Source organism: Arachis ipaensis, chromosome B5 (assembly GCF_059453495.1).
Source record: "Arachis ipaensis isolate K30076 ecotype BB chromosome B5, ASM5945349v1, whole genome shotgun sequence".
Taxonomy (NCBI): Eukaryota; Viridiplantae; Streptophyta; class Magnoliopsida; order Fabales; family Fabaceae; genus Arachis; species Arachis ipaensis.
Window position 1 is genome coordinate 71,764,363 of NC_142440.1, and position 19,313 is coordinate 71,783,675.

Below are 19,313 nucleotides of genomic sequence, written 5' to 3' on the forward strand. Positions count from 1 at the left end.
AAATTAAATTGGTTAAAAGTTTATTTGTCAGGATCTATTTATCTTAAAAAAATTTTGATACAATATTTTTTAAGTTATTTTTTATTTATTATATTAATATTTTTTTAATAAATTTTTGAATGCATGGTATAATAAGTACAAATTAATTAATAAATTATTTAAATTTTAAAATATCATTTATTATAGAATTAAGTAAATAATTCTAAAAAAAATTTAAATATATAAATAATAAAAAGTGAAATACAGTTTATAAATTAATAATAACAACTCTGTGATGTATTACTAGTTTTATAATTTAGATAATTTAAGCAATAAAGTAGAAACAAATGAATGTATTATTTGACATAATAATAATAATAATAATAATAATAATAATAATAATAATAATAATAATAATAATAATAATAATAATAATAATAATAATAATTTTTACTAGACTATGATATGCACAAAATTTTTTTAAATAATAACAAACTTAATTTATTATCTTTTTAAACTAAATTAATAATTATATTTGATATTTTTATATTAAAATATACTAACAGTTGGCTAATAATACTAAATAAAATAAAGTATATATAGTTTTTGCTGGCCAAATAGTATATATATATATATATACTCAAACAATCAATAACATAATTAATCTATTAATATTATAAATTGTTAGAAGGTCTACTAAGATTAATAAAATTTAGTAATATAAAGAATAACATAGATTAATTAAATTTTTTTCTACATTGAATTTAAGAATGTTATAATAATTAAGCAGTGATATGACTTAATATGAACTTTATGAATTGTTTGTATATATATCTATATATAAAATAATTATCTCTCGTATATAACAAAAATAAACCAAATCAACGAAAACTGAATATCAAAGTAAAACCACAAATCTAGTATACCAATTAACCTAAAAGCAAAATTATATAAAAATAAAATTTTTTTATTTCTATCTTAATATTCTAATAATTTTAGTAATTTAATTTATGTGTCAAATAATTCTTGTAGTTGATTTAGGAGATTGATTATGACATATGAAAGAGTTTTTAATTTTCAGGCTCTAAAAAATAATATGTCATTATTTTATATTTGTATGTTTAGAAAAATATAAAGAGAATATGAACGAATAAGAAAGGATATAAAACTAAATAAGTGGTACAATAGGAACAAAAAATTAATAATTAAGAGAGAGAAATACTTATTAATGATATAAAAAAAAGTTTGACAAATGTCAATTTTATAGAATTAGGTGGATTATTAGGTTTATTATTTAGTCATTCCAATTGTTTATACATTGACCCACTAATTAGTCAGGCCCAAAATGAATAAAGCATAATCTATAGGTATTATCCAGATCAACATCTACCCGATCTCACAGAGGTCAGACACGGCGACTTGAGTTCATCCCTACTTATCTAAATAAGTAACTGACTCCTACTATCTCTCCTATTCATCCAAAAAGGAGATATCAATAACCTCCCTACTAAAAGGGAGTAACCAACCCACCATCAAAGGTAAACTACTCAAAAAGTGGTTATTGACTCTACATCTACACTTATCAATTTTCTGACACCCTTAGGTATTCTTCAAACCCAATCTACTAAAAAATCTGCTTAAACTCATGCCAACTTAAGCATCAAAGTCCTTTCCAGGTACCATTCCCACCTCTTCTCACGAACAACTCGAACAGATTCATCCTCGTTGGAGAAAACGTCGGTCAAATCAACCAAAGGCGTTTGGACCTCATGTTCAAGCCCAAAACAACCTAGTTTCAAGTAACCCTCGAAACATTGGCACTGTTGCTGGGGACCTAGAAACCATGACCGTACGATGGCAGACGAATCTCAGAAGATGGACATAATGACGAGGAAGAACAAGACAACGACGAACGAGTATTAGTCATACCTCCCCGAGCTGATAGAGGAAAACGTGTAGCCAGAGATGCACAACCATCGAATATGGAGGGACATAGGATAAGCTCGAAAGTACACCTACCCAAAGCATCCGGGACAAGGGATCCCACGAAGATCATGGGACTTGTCCATGGACATCAAGGTCCGATGGAACAACTCGAGCAGGAGCTAGGGCGAGAGTGAGAATCTGGAAAAGCCCTAAGAAGGGAAGTTCGACGAAGAAGGGAGCTAGAAGAAAAGTTCTTGAAAGTCGAGTCCAACTTTAAGGGTAGAAGAACCTGAGCTGACTGAGAAGAAAATACTTCTGACAGGCAAAGATCCATTCATAGAAGAAATCATGTGGGCTAAAGTTGTTAGAAACTTTAAGAGCCCGAACATGAATCTTTATAATAGAACCACCGATCCGAGACATCATCTGAGCAATTTTAGAAGCAGCATGTACTTGACAGACGCATTGGATGCAACTTGTTCCAAAGCCTTTTCGGTCACGTTAACCAAAGCGGCTATGAAATTGTTTGATAGTATACCACCTAGATCGATCATGTGCTTTGACAATTTGGCAGGAAGCTTCGTTACCAATTTTTCATTCAAAAGAATAAGGTCAAGCATGCACCAAGCCTCTTAGGAGTGAAATAAGAAGTCAGAGAATATCTATAGGTTTATTTGGAAAGATTGAACAAAGCATGCTTGGAGATTCAAAACCTAGCAACCGAGGCGATTATCATGGGACTAGTCAATGACTTCAAAGAAGGACCCTTCTCCCAATCCATATTAAAGAGGAACCTGACCTCTTTGTACGAGGTGCAAGAGCAAGCCGAGAAGTATATTAATATGGAAGAAACAACTTGTTTAAGGGAACCAGCTCCGAGACAACACAATCAATATGCAGCTTGAGACAAAGAGAAGGAATCAAAGAAAAAAGAAGAATATAACTCGGACAAAATTCAAAGGTATCACAACTACACCTCGTTACGAGTGTCCCTTGTTGACGTCTACAGAGAGATCTGCCATATAGAAAACATTTCACCTCCCAGGCCGATCAAAAACAAAAAAGATGGAAGTCGGTCAGAATACTGTGAATACCACAAAATTTATGGTCATTCCACCAATGATTGCTATGATTTAAAAAGTGTAATAAAAAAGTTGGCTAGGAAAAGGTCCGTTGGATAGGTATTCAGTAGACAGGTCGGATGATCAGGGAAAGAGGAAAAGAAATGAAGAAGACAAGGTTCGACGAGATCGACAGCTACGAACTCCTGAGAGGCACATTCATATGATTGCTAGAGGATTCACATGGGAGGAGTAACAAAATCTTCCCGCAAGATACATCTAAAAAAAGGATTTGAGAACATACCCAAATACCCTCTTTGGCCAGGGAGGTATTCCGATCCGACCTCTAGGGTTTATTTCTCTTTACACTACCTTTGAAAAGGGCCCAAGATTGAAACCCTTGAACATAGTTGATGAGCGGATATTTTATACGCTTTTTGGCATCATTTTCATATAGTTTTTAGTATGTTTTCTTTAGTTTTTATTAAGTTTTTATAGGTTTTAGTGTTAAATTGACATTTTTGGATTCTACTTTGAGTTTGTATGTTTTTATACAATTGCATGTATTTTTTGGCTGAAATTAAGGAGCTGAAGCAAAAGTCTGATTCAGAGACAGAGAAAGCACTGTAGATGCTGTCTAGATCTGACCTCCTTGCACTCGGAAGAGGTTTTTTGGAGCTACAGATGTCTGAATGCAGCATTTTCAATGGCTATGGAAAGTTGACTTCTAGATATTTTTAGTAATGTTTAATAGTCTATACTTTGCTTCAGATTAGAAGGCCCAAAACTGGTGTCCAACGCCACCCTCCAGCCCCCTTTCCGGCGTCCAGCGCCCAAGGAGAAGAGACCAGCATCCAAACTCCCAAAGTGGACCCCCTAGACAGCGTTCAACACTGTAGAGACCTCATAGCATGTGGATCTCATCAAAGCTCAGCCTAAACACTCACCAAGTAGGCCCCAAAAGTGGATTTTAGTACTTAAAAGACTGTTTTACACTTACTAGTCATTTGTTTAGTATTTAAGGGATTAGATTTATGTTATTCAGGAATTTTTACGAACATAATCACTTTACCATTGTATTTTCTTTCAGTATGAGTTTCTAAACCTCCTAGGTTGAGGGGAGGAGCCCTGCTGAGTCCTATGAATTAATAAAAGTATTACTATTTCTCTTCGATCTGTGTTTGATTTATTTCTAAGATGTATACTCGTTCTTCAACATGGTGAATAGGATGATCAGTGACAATCAGCTCTGTTCATCATACTAGGACCGCGTGCCTAACAACCACCCATGTCTACTTGGGTTCGTGTGAATACATGACTGAAAAGCGCGAACTGCCAGCTTGATTATACATCTCTCAGATGGCTAATCCATGACTTCGTTGGGGACTTCTCGAGACACCAGTTCAGCCAATTTCTGGGGAGATTAGGGTCTCTGTGGTAGAGGCTAGAACCCAAAGAAGTAGCATTCTCTGATCCCAAAGATTCTACCTTGTCTGTTGCATTTTGAGTAGGATCGCCAGGAGAATGAACTGCTAGAGCTTCACCCTCGTTCAGATTGGATGACCATGGCCAATGGCGTTTGATCTGAAGCAAAGGAGATTGATGACCACGGCCAATGGCGTTGATCACATACAGCCTGCCATGGAAAAGATCATTCACAAGCAAAAGAGACAGTAACACCAGAGTTAATTCAGAAAGGCTAAGCAACTCCAATCCTCAACTATATTCCTATTACTGATTCTATTTAATATAAAAAGTAATTTATATCATATTTCTGTTACTAATTGCCCTTATCTCAATCCAACAACCTTATTGGTTCCGCCTGACTAAGACCTGCAAGATAACCATAGCTTGCTTACAACCACAATCCTCGTAGGATCGACCCTGACTCGCTCAGGTATTACTTGGACGATCCTAGTGCACTTGCTGGTATAGTTGTACGAAGGTGTGGGGATTCGTGCAGCAAGTTTTTGGAGCCGTTGCCGGGGATTGTTCGAGTTTGGACAACTAACGGATTATCTTGTTCCCTAGATCAGGTATTTTCTTTAATTTTGTTAGCTTTAATTTTTTTTATTTTCTAATTTATTTTTGAAAAAAAATTAAAACCTTTTTCAAAAATATTTTTCTTTTCTTTGTTTAATCTTTGTTTTTGGTTTGAGTCTTTTGTTCTTGTTCTTGGTTAAATTGTAAAAAATTTTGAGTCTTTCTTTCTAAAAATTTTCAAAAATAGTTTCTTTGGTTTAATCTTGTGTCAATCTTTAAGTTTGGTGTCTTCTTGTGTCTTTTCTTTATGATTTTCTCAAATTTTATCTTTGATTTTCAAAAATTTTAAGTTTGGTGTCCCTTGTTTGGTTTTATTGGCTTGAATTTCTTGAATAGTGTTTTTTTTGGTGTTCATCTTGACCTTTAAGTTGTTCTTGTGTTTTCTTTTTGTTTTGATCTTAAAATTTTTAAGTTTGATATCTTTTGGTATTTTTCCTTCAAATTTTCGAAAATTGTATGTTTGGTTTTTAAAATTTTTAAGTTTGGTGTCTTTTGCATGTTCTTGTATTTTTTGAATTCTTTGAGTTTTGTTCTTGGTGTTCTTCTTGATCTTCAAAGTGTTCTTGTTTTTCTTTTTGTTTGAACTTAAAATTTTTAAGTTTGGTGTCTCTTTGTATTTTTCCTTCTAATTTTCAAAATTTTAGAGTCTTAGATATAAAAATTTTAAGTTTAGTGTCTTTTTGTTGTTTTTCTCTTTCCTCATTAAATTCAAAAATAAAAAAATTATCTTTTCTATCTTTATTTTAATTAAAAATTTCGAAAATTCCATTAAAAATTTAGACTTTAATTTTAAATTTTTATCTTATCTTATCTTAATTTTCAAATTTCAAAATCAAATCTTTTTAAAAATCATATCTTTTTCAAAATCTTATCTTACCTTTTTATCTTTCTTTAAAATTCAAAAATTTAAAATTCAAAATTCAAAAATATTATTTTATCTTATTTCAAATTTTAAAATTCAATTTCAAATTTCAAATTTTAAAAATCAAACCTTTTCAAATTCAAAACTTTTTCAATTCTTTATCTTATCTTGTTTCAATTTCAAAAATTCAAAATTCAAAATTTAAATTTCAAAATTCAAATTTCAAAATTTAAAATTCAAAATTTAATTTTCAAATTTAAAATTCAAAATTCAAATCTTTTTAATTTTAAAACTTATCTTTTCTTAAACATCCTTATCTTATCTTTCTTACCTAACTTATCTTATCTTTTCTATCTTATCTTGTTTTCAAATCTTTCTTAATTAGTTACTTCTTTTCTCTCTCTTCTTTTTCAAAATTTTCTAACTAACTCCTCTCTCTTCTAATTTTCAAATTTCTTCTTCTATTTCTCTCTTCTTTTTCAAAATTTACTAATTAATTTTCAATTCCTTTTAATTAATTAACCTTTATTTTTGGATTTAATAAAATAAAAATAAAAATATTTTAATTATAATTTACTTCTTATTCCTTAATTCTTCTTCTCCTAACTTTCTTCATCATGAACCCAAATGGGAATGGAGAGTTCAGAAGAACTCTGGGGTCCTATACAAACTCCACTGCTGACTTCTATGGAAGAAGTATTAGCATACCCTACATCAGAGCAAGTAGCTTTGAACTAAACCCTCAACTCATTACCTTAGTGCAACAAAACTGCCAATATTCTGTACTTCCACATGAAGAACCTACTGAGTTTCTGGTAGATTTCTTAAAGATTACTGACACAGTACACAATGTGGGAGTAGACCAAGATGTCTACAGACTATTACTCTTTTCTTTTGCTGTAAAGGACCAAGCAAAGAGGTGGTTGGATATCCAGCCCAAAGCTAGCTTGAAAACTTCGAAATAGTTAGTAGACAAGTTTTTAAATTAATACTTTTCTCCAAGAAAGATGACCCAGTTGAGATTGGACATCCAAGGCTTTCAACAAGGAGATAGTGAATCTCTTTATGATGCCTGGGAGAGGTATAGAAGGATGCTAAAAAAATGTCCCATTGAAATGTTTTCAGGATGGGTACAGTTAGATATCTTCTACTATGGAATTTCAGACATGGCTAAAATGTCTCTGGACCACTCTGCTGGTGGTTCCATACATATGAGAAAGACCATTGAAGAGGCTCATGAGCTTGTTGAGACAGTTGCCACTAATTAGCATCTATACTCATCTGCTAAGACTTCTATGAAAGGAGAGGTTAAGGCAGTATCTACTGAACCTAACCCTCCAGAACAGGATGGCCCACAGACTCAGCAACTGCACGCCCTTACCCAGTAACTACTGGAATCGCAAGAGGCTTTGCGAGAAATTCAAGCTTCTAATAGGAATGTAGAAGCCAGCTGAGTCAAACAAGGCAGCAGTTATCTAAGCAGATAACAGAGGAATACCAGGCTATTCAACTGAGGAGGGGAAAATCTTTAAACACCCAACCTCAGAACAGCAAGAGATCACAAGAAATAAAGCTAACAGAGGAACACCAAACTGATGTCCAAGACGTCTCTAAGGGCATTGAATACCCAAAGAGGAATGTCATTGGCATTCAATGCCAAGAAGGGGTGTCCATCCCTGGTGTTGAACGCCCAAAAGGAAATAGTGTTCCTGGCGTTGAATGCCAGGAAGGGGGTAGCCCAGGCATTGAATGCCAGCCCAAGGGAGACCAGACATGTGTCGGTGTTGGGAACACCTCTCCTAAGCAGGTTGATGACCCTTTTTTAGGCACTATGGACATTCACCCTGCACCACTCATGGCCCTTGAGTACAAGGCCAGGTTACCATACCCTCAAAGACTCCAGAAAACAGAAAAGGATAGGCAATTTGCCAAATTCTTAGAAGCTTTTAAGAAGCTGGAGATCCAAATCCCCTTTGCAGAGGCTCTTGAACAAATGCCTTCATATGCTAAGTTCATGAAGGAAATACTGAACAACAAGAGGGATTAGAGGGAAGTAGAGACAGTAGCTCTTACTAAAGAGTGAAATGTAGTCATTCAAAGGAACCTTCCTCAGAAACTGCAGAGACACCCTAACACTCTTCTCAGAGATACAAAAGTGAATCCTAAAGAAGAGTGTCTAGCTCTCATCATCACTTAGGAGGCTGAACCTCAGATGGTATACACTGTTGAGGAACTAAATGAAGAAGAGATTCAAGAAGAGGCTGAAAGTACATTGTTGCACGCAACTCTTAAGGGAAGAAAGCCTGAAGTACCACACCCTTACAAGACCAAAAAGAAGACCAAGGATGAGCGATGCTCACAGTCCGTGGAAGGCTCTAAGAAGTTGTAGATCAATATTCCTCTTACTGAGTTGTTTGAGGAAGTGCATCCCTATAGGGTCCTCACAGAAAGCCTGATGCTCTCTAGAAAGGAGACCTTAAAAAAGGGTGAGACAGTAGTCTTCACCAAGGAGGTTGAACCTCAGGAGCATGCTACTAAGGGACTTAAGGCAATCATGGACCAGAAGGATCCTAAAACTGCCATTGTGCACGCCCCTACAGAAGAGAAGGAACCTCAAGTAGATTCTTCTCTGGGTGTGCAAAAGGAGCCTGTGATTACCACAGAGCTTGTCCATGCAAAGGTAAAAGAGCCTCAAGAGCTGCCTTTCCTAGGCATGCAAAAAGAATCGGCAGAAGAGCAGTTGGCTCATTTCCCAGCAGCCCTTAAAGAGCTGCAAGTCAATATCTCTGTTGCAAAGGTATTGAAAAAAAGGACACCCTATACGGCCTATCTAAAAGACATGCCTTTTGAAAAGAAGGATCTGAGGGGAGATGGAATAGAGGTACTTACTGAAAAGTGTAGTATCCTAATCTAGAATGAGCTGCCTAGGAAGATGCCAGATCCAGGGAGCTTTCAGATCCTATAGACTACTGGAAAGATCATTTTTGACAATACCCTGTATGATCTGGGCTTATGTTTAAATCTGATACCTTTCACTTAGGCAGAGGCCAAATCTGGAGAGAAAGAGAAGGCATTGAACGCCAGTGAGGAAGATCTCACTGGGCATTTAATGCCCAACCAGACAGCAAGCCTAGTGCTGAACGTCAGTGAAAAAGCCCTCACTAGGCGTTTAACGCCCATCCTGGTAGCAGAGCTGGCGTTGAACGCCAGCCAAGAACACTGGCTGGGCGTTCAACACCCAAACAAGCAAGACTTCTGGCGCTGAACGCCAGTGAGGAACCCCTCACTGGGCGTTCAACTCCCAACCAGACAGGGAACCTGGCATTGAATGCCAGTCAAGACCCCTGCTGGGCGTTCAATGCCCAAAAGGATAGAGGAACTGGCATTTAACGCCAGTAAGGGTGCACAGCATGGGTGTTCAACGCCCAAAGAGCTAATAGAGCTGGCATTGAATGCCAGTAAAAGCACACCCTCTGAGTGCTCGATGCTCACTCAAGAAACCCCTATCCCAAAATTAAAGGAAGCCAAGGCTCATGTAGAGACCATAGAGGTTCCTTTGCATACACTCCTGTAGTGCATGAGTTCTGATGACTACTCATCTTCTAATAAGGATGAGAATACTAGGGAAGAGCAAGTTGCTCGGTACCTAGGAGCTCTCATGAAGCCGAATGCCAAGTTATTTGGTAAAAATCTTTGGGGAAAGAACCTCCACTATTCACCAAAGAGCTAAATGCTTTGGTTCAGCAGAAGCTACCTTAGAAGCTTCTGGATCCTGGACACATCCTAATCCCTTGCACCAGAGGCACCATGACCTTTGAGAAGGCTCTGTGTAACCTAGGGTCAAGTGTAAACCTCATGCCACTCTTTGTAATGGAGAAGCTGGGAATCCAAGAGGCCCAAGAAACAATGTTTACCTTGCATAAGGACTGTATGGTGTTCAAGGTTCTTGACCCTCCATTACCCCCTGACAAGGGAGGCACTTGCATAAAGGATTCAGCATCCAAGCCTCCTCCCTTGGATGAGACCAATTCAATCCCTCCTAAGACCAAATGTGAGTTTGGTGTTGGATGTACACTATCCACAAAGGAGGAAGGCTCCAAAAAGAAGATATCTAGGGGCTGGAAAAACAAAAACATCCCTACTGAAGGCTTTTCACCATGGAAAATGGTAATGTTCACTTATCTCAGCATGGTATTTACCATGGAAGAGGGAAATGGTGCTAAGGGACACCAGCATATTCCTGCAAGCCCAACCCTGCCTCATGTAGTGAACAAGATCCTGTCTCTTGAGTGTCTTATGCTAATCCATGAGAGCACAGGAAGGAAGCTCCCAGTAAGGAGTAAGGATTTATTCCTCTATGACTATCTTCCTCCTTGAAAGGAGTTGTCTGTCAAGCTAATGACGTTAAAGAAGCGCTTGTTGGGAGGCAACCCAACCTTAATTAATTATTTTTTTATTTTCCTTAATTTTGTTTTTCTTTAAGTTACTTTTTTTGTAGGTTCAAGATCATGTGCATCAATCAGAACAGAGACAAAAATGTTAAGCAGTGATAACAGAACACTCCAGATGGAGTGTTGCTAGCGTTAAATGCTAACCAGGGAGTAGAACCTGGGCGTTCAAACACCAATGCAGAGGTCATGGAATCTGAATTCCCTAGCCTCTCAGGACCAGTGGGTCCCAAAGACTCCTCACCTATCATATTTGCTCGAGGACGAGCAAAACACTTAAGTTTGGTGTTGCAAAAGCTTTGCTTTTTGACTTCTATCACTCCTGCAAAGAGCCATGTGGGAAGAACAATAAAGGCAAAGGAGTGACATTAAAGAGATCAAGCATCACATTGGATCCTCAATGAGGAGCACTAGCCGCCACTATTAAAGGTGGATTCGTTCTGTTTTACTTCCTTTCCTTTTATTATTTTGCTATTTTCTGTTGTGTATTGTCTGTTCTTTTGTTCTTGTTGCATGATCATTTGCATTTATGCCTTGAAGTTGTAAAATATTTCATATATCTCTCACCTTGCTTAAAAGAAAATTTTATTTGAAAAGAATTGAAAAGTTTATAATAAGAATAGTTTAATTATGTTGATGTGGTGGCATTGTGTTTATTTTCTGAATGTATGAATAAACAGTGCATATTTGAAGTTGGAATTTTAGAATGTTGGCTTCTTGAAAGAATGAGAAAAAGAAAACGTATTATTGGTAATCTAAAAAATCTAAATAAATTGATTCTTGAAGCAAGATAAAGCAGCAAAAAGAAAAAGGAAAAGCATGTTGCAAAAGAAAAAAATTATTATGCATGCGGAAAAGAAAGAAAAAATGGCAAAAAAATAAATAAAGAGAAAAATCCATTACTGCTCAAAAGTGCAGAAAAAGGAGGGTAGATTGAAAAAGCCAATAACCCTTTAAACCAAAAGGCAAGGGTAAAACGATCCAAGGCTTTGAGTATCAATGGATAGGAGGGCCTAAAGGAATAAAATCCTGGCTTAAGTGGCTTAAACAACTTGTCCCTAAGCATGTACTTGTGAGGTGAAGGTGTCAAGTGAAAAGCTTGAGACTGAGCGGTTATAGTCGTGATCCAAAGCAAAAAGAGTGTGCTTAAGAACTCTGGACACCTCTATCTGGGAATTCTAGCAAAGCTGAATTACAATCTAAAAAGGTTCACCCAGTTAAAGTGTCTGTGACATTTATGTATCCGGTGGTAATACTAGAAGACAAAGTGCTTTGGGTCACGGCCAAGACTCTAAAAGCTGTCTTCAAGAATAAAAAAGGACTGAACCAGGAGAGTCAATAATATCATCTGGATTCTAAGTTCTTAAAGATGCCAACCATTCTGAGTTTCAATGGATAGTGAGATGCCAAAACTATTCAGAAGAAAAAAGCTACTAAGTCCCGCTCATCTAATTGAAACTGAGCTTCATTGTAAACTTTGAAATTTATTGTATCTTACTTTTCTTTTTATCCTACTATGTTTTTTAGTTGTTTGGGCACAAGCAACAGTTTAAGTTTGGTGTTGTGATGAGTGAATATTTTACACGCTTTTTGGCATCATTTTCATATAGTTTTTAGTATGTTTTGTTTAGTTTTTATTAAGTTTTTATAGGTTTTAGTATTAAATTTACATTTTTGGATTATACTTTGAGTTTGTGTGTTTTTATGCAATTGTAGGTATTTTCTAGCTGAAATAAAGGAGTTGAAGCAAAAGTCTGATTCAGAGACAGAGAAAGCACTGCAGATGCTATCTAGATCTGACCTCCTTGCACTCGGAAGAGCTTTTCTGGATCTATAGAAGTTCAAATGCAACGTTTTTAATGGCTATGGAAAGCTGACTTCCAGAGCTTTCCAGCAATATACAATAGTCTATACTTTTCTTCAGATTAGAAGGCCCAAAACTGGCGTCCAATGCCAACTTTCTGCCCCTTTCAGGCGTCCAGCGCCCAAGGAGAAGAGACCAGCATCCAAACGACCAAAGAGGACCCCCTAGCCAGCGTTCAATGCCCTAGAGACCTCATAGCACGTGGATCTCATCAAAGCTCATCCCAAACACTCACCAAGGGGGCCCCAGAAGTGGATTTTAGCACTAAAAAGACTGTTTTACCCTTACTAGTCATTTGTTTAGTATATAAGGGATTAGATTTATGTTATCCAGGAGTTTTTACGAACATCATCACTTTACCAATGTATTTTCTTTCAGTATGAGTTTCTAAACCTCCTAGGTTGAGGGGAGGAGCCCTGCTAAGTCCTATGAATTAATAAAATTATTACTGTTTCTCTTTGATCCGTGTTTGATTTATTTCTAAGATGTATTCTCATTCTTCAACATGTTGAATAGGATGATCAGTGACAATCAGATCTGTTCATCATACTAGGACCGCGTGCCAGACAATCACCCGTGTCTACTTGGGTTCATGTGACTACGTGACTGGAAAGCGCGAACCGCCAGCTTGATTATACACCTCTCAGACGGCTAATCCACGATTCCGTTGGGAACTTCTCGAGACACTAGTTCAACCGATTTTCGGGGAGATTATTGTTTCTGTGGTAGAGGTTAGACCCAAAAGAAGCAGCATTCTCTGCTTCGAAAGATTTGACTTTGTTTGTGGCATTTTGAGTAGGATCGCCAGGAGAATGAACTGCTAGAGCTTCACCCTCATTCAGATTGGATGACCACAGCCAATGGCATTTGATCTAAAGCAGAAGAGATTGATGACCACGGCCAATGGTGTTGATCACATACAGCCTGCCATGGAAGAGATTATTCACAAGCAAAAGAGACAGTAACACCATAGTTAATTCAGAAAGGCTAAACAACTCCAATCCTCAACTATATTCCTATTACTGATTCCATTTAATATAAAAAGTAATTTATATCATATTCCTATTACTAATTTCCCTTGTCTCAACCCAACAACCTTCTTGATTTTTCCTGACTAAGTGGTGCACAGAAATTGTGATCATCAACAATGGCGCTAAAGACTTGGTGCTCTCAAACATGAATCACACTTTGTCACAACTTCGCATAACTAACCAGCAAGTGTACTGGGTCGTCCAAGTAATAAACCTTATGTGAGTAAGGGTCGATCCCACGGAGATTGTCGGCCTGAAGCAAGCTATGGTCACCTTGTAAATCTCAGTCAGGCAGATTCAAATGGTTATGGTGAATTGATAATAAATATAAATAAAATATAAACTAGGATAGAGATACTTATGTAATTCATTGGTGAGAATTTCAGATAAGCGTATAGAGATGCTTTCGTTCCTCCTGAACCTCTACTTTCCTGCTGTCTTCATCCAATCATTCCTACTCCCTTCCATGGCAAGGTGTATGTTGGGCATCACCGTTGTCAATGGCTACATCACGTCCTCTCAGTGAAAATGGTCCAATCCGCTGTCACTGTATGGCTAATCATCTGTCTATTCTCGATCATACTGGAATAGAATTTACTATCCTTTTGCGTTTGTCACTACAGCCAGCACTCGCGAGTTTGAAGCTCGTCACAGCCATCCCTTCACAGATCCTACTCGGAATACCACAGACAAGGTTTAGACTTTCCGGATCTCAGGAATGGCCATCCATGGGTTCTAACTTATACCACGAAGACTCTAATATCTCGGACTCGGTCCCCTGTATTAGATATCTAAGAGATACTCATTCTGTCTCGTCTTCATGTAGAACGGAAGTGGTTGTCAGGCACACGTTCATAGGTGAGAATGGTGATGAGCGTCACATAATCATCACATTCATCATGTTCTTGGGTGCGAATGAATATCTTAGAATAGGAATAAGCTTGAATTGAATAGAAAAATAGTAGTACTTTGCATTAATACTCAAGGAACAGCAGAGCTCTACACCTTAATCTATGGTGTGTAGAAACTCTACCGTTGAAAATACATAAGAACAAAGTCTAGGCATGGCCGAATGGCCAGCCCCCAAAACATGATCAAAGGATCAAAAGACAATCCAAAGATGATCCAAAGATGTAAATACAATAATAAAAAGTCCTATTTATGCTAAACTAGTTACTAGGGTTTACAGAAATGAGTAAATGATGCAGAAATCCACTTCCGGGGCCCACTTGGTGTGTGCTTGGGCTGAGCATTGAGCTTTACACTTGTAGAGGCTTCTCTTAGAGTTGAACGCCAGTTTGTAACCTATTTCTGGCATTTAACTCCACTTTGCAACCTGTTTCTGGCGTTTAACTCCAGAATGCAGCATGGAACTGGCGTTGAACGCCAGTTTGCGTCATATAAACCCGGACAAAGTATGGATTATTATATATTTCTGGAAAGCCCTGGATGTCTACTTTTCAACGCAATTGAGAGAACGCCATTTGGAGTTCTGTAGCTCTGGAAAATCTACTTTGAGTGCATGGAGGTCAGAATCCAACAACATCTGTAGTCTTTCTTCAACCTCTGAATCTGATTTTTGCTCAAGTCCCTCAATTTCAGCCAGAAATTACTTGAAATCACAGAAAAACACACAAACTCATAGTAAAGTCCAGAAATGTGAATTTTATTTAAAAGCTAATAAAAATATACTAAAAACTAGCTAAATCATACTAAAAACTATGTAAAAACAATGCCAAAAAGCGTATAAATTATCCGCTCATCACAACACCAAACCTTAAATTGTTGCTTGTCCCCAAGCAACTGAAAATCAAATAGGATAAAAAGAAGAGAATATACTATAAATTCCAAAATATCAATGAAACTTAGCTCCAATCAGATGAGCGGGACTTGTAGCTTTTTACCTCTTGACACCTTCACGCCACAAGCACATGGTTAGGGACAGCTTAGTTTAGCCGCTTAGGCCAAGATTTTATTCCTTTAGGCCCTCCTATCCACTGATGCTCAAAGCCTTGGATCCTTTTTATTTACCCTTGTCTTTTGGTTTTAAGGGCTATTGGCTTTTTCTGCTTGCTTTTTCTTTTTCTATATATATATATATATATTTTTTTTTCGCCATTTTTCTTCTCTTTTTTTTTGCAAGCTTTTGTATTCACTGCTTTTTCTTGCTTCAAGAATCATTTTTATGATTTTTCAGATCATCAAATAACATGTATCCTTTTTCATCATTCTTTCAAGAGCCAACATATTTAACATTCATAAACATCAACTTCAAAAGACATATGCACTGTTCAAGCATTCATTCAGAAAATAAAAAAGTATTGTCACCATATCAAAATAATTAAACTAGTTTCAAGGATGAATTCGAAACCATGTACTTCTTGTTCTTTTGTAATTAAAATATTTTTCATTTAAGAGAGGTGATGGATTCATAGGACATTCATAGCTTTAAGACATAGACACTTAAACACTAATGATCATATAGTAAAGACACAAACATCAATAAAACATAAGGCTCAAAAATCGAAAAACAGTAAAATAAATAGACAAGGAGATTAAGGAATGAGTCCACCTTAGTGGGGGTGGCGTCTTCCTCTTCTTGAAGAACCAATGGTGCTTTTGAGCTCCTCTATGTCTCTTCCTTGTCTTTGTTGCTCCTCCCTTATAGCTCTTTGATCTTCTCTAATCTCATGGAGAATGCTGAGTGCTCTTGATGTTTCACCCTTAGTTGTCCAATGTTGGAGCTTAATTCTCCTAGGGAAGTGTTGATTTGCTCCCAATAGTTGTGTGGAGAAAAGTGCATCCCTTGAGGCATCTCAGGGATTTCATGGTGAGGAATTTCCTCATGCTCTTGTTGAGGTCCATGATCTCTTGTTTGCTCCATCCTTTTCTTAGTGATGAGCTTTTGAGATGGATCTCTCCATCTCCCATGACTCAGAGGTGGAAGCTTTTGCCTTCCCTTTCCTCTTTCTAGAGGTTTCTCTGGCCTTAGGTGTCATAAATGGTTATGGAAAACCAAAAAGCAATGCTTTTACCACACCAAACTTAGAAGGTTTGCTCGTCCTCGAGCAAAAGAAGAGAAGAGGGAGTAGAAAAAGAAGAAAATAGATGAGATGGAGAGGTGTGAGTGGTTCGGCCAATGGGGTTTTAGGTGGTTATGATGTGTGAAAAGGAAGGAGTGATGGTTTGAATTTGAGTGGGTGGGTGTAGGTGGGTTGTATGATGGTTTTGGAGGAGTAATGGAGGTGATTGGTGGAGGTTATTTTGGGGAAGAGTGTTATAAAAAGGTGTGAGGAGGAGAAGAGAAGAGGTGTGGTAGGTGGGGATCCTGTGGGGTCCACAGATCCAGTGGGGTCAAGGACTTAACATTCCTGCTCCAATTAGGCGTGTAAAACGCCCTTGCTGTGCAATCCTGGCGTTTAACGCCAGACTGCTGCTTGTTTCTGGCGTTAAACGCCCAAATGTAGCCTGTTTCTGGCGTTTAACGCCAGGTGGATGCTTGTTTCTGGCGTTAAACGCCAGCTTGGTGCTTGTTTCTGGCGTTAAACGCCAGACAGATGCTTGTTGCTGGCGTTTAAACGCCAGAATGCTCCTCCTCCAGGGTGTGCTATTTTTAATGCTGTTTTTCATTCTGTTTTTGAATTTTTTAGTAGTTTTTGTGACTCCACATGATCATCAACCTAATAAAACACGAAATAACAAAAAGAAAATAAAATAGATATGGTTAAGTAACATTGGGTAGCCTCCCAACAGGCGCTTCTTTAATGTCAATAGCTTGACAGTGAGCTCTCATGGAGCCTCACCGATAATCAGAGCATTGTTGGGACCTCCCAACACCAAACTTAGAGTTTGAATGTGGGGGTTCAACACCAAACTTAGAGTTTGGTTGTGGCCTCCCAACACCAAACTTAGAGTTTGACTGTGGGGGCTTTGGTTGACTTTGCAGTGAGAGAAGCTTTTCATGCTTCCTCTCCATGGTTACAGAAGGAGATCCTTGAGTTTTAAACACAAGGTTGTCCTCATTCAGTTGAAGGATCAACTCTCCTCTATCCACATCAATCACAGCTTTTGCTGTGGCTAGGAAGGGTCTTCCAAGGATGATGGATTCATCCTCATCCTTTCCAGTGTCTAGGATTATGAAATCAGCAGGGATGTAAAGGCTTTCAACCTTCACTAACACGTCCTCTACTTGTCCATAAGCCTATTTTCTTGAGTTGTCTGCCATCTCTAATGAGATTCTGGCAGCTTGCACCTCAAAGATCCCAAGTTTCTCCATTACAGAGAGTGGCATTAAGTTTATTCCTGACCCTAGGTCACACAGAGCCTTCTCAAAGGTCATGGTGCCTATGTTACAGGGAATTAGGAATTTACCAGGATCCTATTTCTTTTGAGGTAATTTCTGCCTATCCAATGCATTTAGTTCATTGGTGAGCAAGGGAGGTTCATCTTCCCAAGTCTCATTACCAAATAATTTGGCATTCAGCTTCATGATTGCACCAAGGTACTTAGCAACTTGCTCTTCAGTAACGTCTTCATTCTCTTCAGAAGAAGAATACTCATCAGAGCTCATGAAGAGCAGAAATAGGTTCAATGGAATCTCTATGGTCTCTAGATGAGCTTCAGATCCCTTTGGTTCCTCAAAGGGAAACTTCTTATTGGTCACTGAACATCCCAGGAGGTCTTCCTCATTAGGATTCACGTCCTTCTCCTCCCTTGTAGGTTTGGCCATGATGGTCAAATCAATGGCCTTGCACTCTCTCTTTGGATTTTCTTCTGTATTGCTTGGGAGAGTACTAGGAGGAGTTTCAGTGACCCTTTTACTCAGCTGGCCCACTTGTGCCTCCAAATTCCTAATGGAGGACCTTGTTTCATTCATGAAACTTAAAGTGGCCTTAGATAGATCATAGACTATATTTGCTAAACTAGATGGATTCTGCTCAGAATTCTCTGTCTGTTGCTGAGTGGATGATGGAAAAGGCTTGCTATTGCTAAACCTGTTTCTTCCACCATTATTAAAGCCTTGTTGAGGCTTTTGTTGATCCTTCCATGAGAAATTTGGATGATTTCTCCATCAGGGATTATAGGTATTTCTATAGGGTTCACCCATGTAATTCACCTCTGCTATTGCAGGGTTCTCAGGATCATAAGCTTCTTCTTCAGAAGATGCCTTTTGAGTACTGTTGGATGCATCTTGCATTCCATTCAGACTCTGAGAAATCATATTGACTTGCTGAGTCAATATTTTATTCTGAGCCAATATGGCATTCATAGCATCAATTTCAAGAACTCCCTTCCTTTGAGGCGTCCCATTACTAACAAGATTCCTCTCAAAAGTGTACATGAATTGGTTATTAGCAACCATGTCAATGAGTTCCTGAGCTTCTGCAGGCATTTTCTTTAGGTGAATGGATCCACTTGCAGAATAGGCCAGTGACATTTTTGATAGCTCAGATAGACCATCATAGAATATATCCAGGATGGTCCATTCTGAAAGCATGTGAGAATGACACTTTTTGGTCAGTTCCTTGTATCTCTCCCAAGCTTCATAGAGGGATTCACCTTCCTTTTGTCTGAAGGTTTGAACATCCACTCTAAGCTTACTAAGCTTTTGAGGAGGAAAGAACTTGGCTAAGAAAGTCGTGACCAGCTTATCCCAAGAGTTCAGGCTGTCTTTAGGTTGAGAGTCCAACCATATTCTAGCTCTGTTTCTTACAGCAAATGGGAAAAGCATAAGCCTGTAGACCTCGGGATCAACCCCATTGGTCTTAACAGTATCACATATCTGCAAGAATTCAATTAAGAACTGAAAAGGATCTTCTAATGGAAGTCCATGAAACTTGCAATTCTGTTGCATCAAAGAAACTAATTGAGGTTTCAGCTCAAAATTGTTTGCTCCAATGGTAGGGATTGAGATGCTTCTTCCATGTAAATTGGAGTTAGGTGCAGTAAAGTCACCAAGTATCTTCCTTGTATTGTTGTTATTTTCGGCCATGTCTCTTTCTTTTTCAAAAATTTCTGTCAGATTTTCTCCAGAGAGTTGTGCTTTAGCTTTCCTTAGCTTCCTCTTTAGAGTTCTTTCAGGTTTAGGATCAGCTTCAA

At 37.7% G+C, this 19,313-nt stretch overlaps 1 non-coding gene across 1 annotated transcript; it reads left to right on the forward strand.

The window, feature by feature from the left end:
- The first annotated feature begins 18,705 nt into the window (after positions 1-18,705).
- Positions 18,706-18,813, forward strand: LOC148564604 (small nucleolar RNA R71). The gene has a single exon (XR_015885337.1). It is a non-coding gene; the product is annotated as a small nucleolar RNA R71 (small nucleolar RNA).
- The last annotated feature ends 500 nt before the right edge of the window (positions 18,814-19,313 follow it).